The sequence below is a fragment of the Gallinula chloropus genome, assembly GCF_964237585.1.
Source record: "Gallinula chloropus genome assembly, chromosome: 28".
NCBI lineage: Eukaryota > Metazoa > Chordata > Aves > Gruiformes > Rallidae > Gallinula > Gallinula chloropus.
The window spans coordinates 984,120-986,323 of NC_140113.1; the positions used below are offsets into that span (position 1 = coordinate 984,120).

The 2,204-nt window shown below is 49.6% G+C and overlaps 1 pseudogene across 1 annotated transcript; it reads right to left on the bottom strand.

The window, feature by feature from the left end:
* Positions 1 to 853: 853 nt before the first annotated feature.
* Positions 854 to 1,992, bottom strand: LOC311201701 (olfactory receptor 14A16-like; annotated as a pseudogene). Its single transcript has 2 exons — positions 1,896 to 1,992; positions 854 to 1,652 (listed from the first exon to the last, which is right to left on the bottom strand). The product of its transcript is annotated as an olfactory receptor 14A16-like (transcript).
* Between the last annotated feature and the right edge of the window lie 212 nt (positions 1,993 to 2,204).

The window sequence follows — 2,204 nt, forward strand, 5'->3', positions numbered from 1 at the left end:
TGACTGCTGCCTTGTCTTCCTTCACTCCCATTTACCCTCTTCTCCCCATCTCACCTTCTTTAACATCTCTATACTCTCAGATCCACCTACCCTGCTATCCCTTCCCACATGCAACATGCTCTGAATTATTTGCATCTTCTTTTGCTGTTTCTAAGCTGGTTGCTGTGGTTCTTGCTGTGTCAGGCATCAACTCCATTCAATGCGTATTTCCTTGCCTGTGATGTCCTTCAGTTCATGACCTTGCTATCCTCTTAGAGCCATCCAAGGGAGGATGAGACATCTCTCATTTGCTTTTACAGCTGGAAAAGTGGATCTTCGGTCCAAGGGACTTGAAACACATGGGGGTCTGACAAAAAGAAACAGGTAAACAAGGTGATGAGGGTGATAGAGAGAGGAGAAGGACCACACCATTTATTTGATATAGGTAGCAGGGGTGCTGCAGAGGTTCCTCTCTTTGAGAAGAAGAAAGGGGCTAACCTGTGCCTGGCACAGCTGGTTCTAGATGAATCACCAATGGACTCACTGATAGAAAATGATGAGAAGATGATCCTTGCACCCTTTTAGGTTGCAGTTCTTTGAAGATATTTTTGATACCAGCTTAGGAAATAAATGCCAAGTCTCAGACTCTGAACTGACACAACTCCATTTTATTAGAGAGCTGACACACAGGATTCCAGCCACAGAGTAGTGATAGAACATGTAGAGAGGGCCTCTGGGTCAGACAGGCAGGACTGGTGTCCTTGGAGAAGCAGGATGGCTGCTGTCATTCATGTATGACCATGATCATCAATGGCAGGACATCCAAAGCATACATACCACTTGTCTGAGATAAATGGAAGATCACTTGTCCATTTCACCACTTCTGAAACAGCAGCAGTAGGATGAATTTTTTCAACACACCCTTGAGCTCCTTGTTCCTCATGCTGTAGATAAGGGGGTTCACAGCTGGAGATACCACGGAATACAGAACCGTAGCCATCAGGTCAAGAGCTGGGAAGGGCATGGCTGGGGGCTTCAAGTAGGCCAGAATTACAGTGCTGATAAACAGGGAGACCATGGTCAGGTGAGGGAGGCAGGTGGAAAAGGCTTTCTGCCTTCCCTGCTCAGAGGCGAGGGGATCCTCAGCACGGCCCTGAAGATCTGCACATAGGACACCACAATGAAAATAAAACATGCAAAGATTAAAACTGCAGTAAGCACAATTAGCCCAATTTCCCTGATGTTGGAGCCTGAGCAGGAGAGCTTTAGGAGTGGGGGAGTTTCACAGAAGAACTGATCCACACCATTGCCATGGCAGAGTGGCAGTGAAAATGTACTGGCTGTGTGCAGCACAGCATAGAGAAACCCACAGCTCCAAACAGCTGCTGCCATGTAGACACAAGCTCTGCTGCCCAGGAGGGTCCCGTAGTGCAGGGGGTGGCAGATGGCAACGTAGCGGTCATAGGCCATGATGGTGAGAAGGGAATATTCTGCTGAGATCAAGAAGACAAGCAGAAAGACCTGTGCAACACACTCTTTACAGGAGATGGCCCTGGTACTCCAGAGTGAATTGGCCATGGCTTTCGGGACAGTGGTGGAGACAGAGCCCAGGTCAAGGAGGGAGAGGTTGAGTAGGAAGAAGTACATGGGGGTGTGGAGGTGGTGGTCACAGGCTATGGTGATGATGATGAGGCCGTTGCCCAGGAGAGCAACCAGGTAGATGCCCAGGAAGAGTCAGAAGTGCAGGAGCTGCAGCTCCCATGTGTCTGCAAAGGCCAGGAGGAGGAACCCAGTGATGGAACTTCCATTGGACATCTGCTCCCTCTGGGCATAGAGACCTGTCGAGGGTGAGGACAGTCTTGTTGGAGAAAAAACAAACATATTTCTCACAGACCCTTCTCCTGTCACCTACCCACCCATTTTCCAGCTTGGCAGGAGCTTCATGCAGCTCCCTTGATGGAGTCCTTCTTTGTGCTGGCTGAACGTGTTGTGGAGAGCAGAGCCTCTGCCCATGGGCTCCTGAGGGGTTGGTCATGCTCTCGTTCAGGGTCTGCCTGGGAGCAGAAGGGATCTGGGGGCCAGATCTGACAAAGGGCTAAAATCCCTTTCAACATTCAAGAGTGGGGCAGCAACTGTTCCCCCAATACCAGAGGAAGTTAGTTGCAGAAAGAGCTTTAGACATTCGTTTCTTTTTGGACAGCCCTTCCCAATCCCTCTCCTTCTCC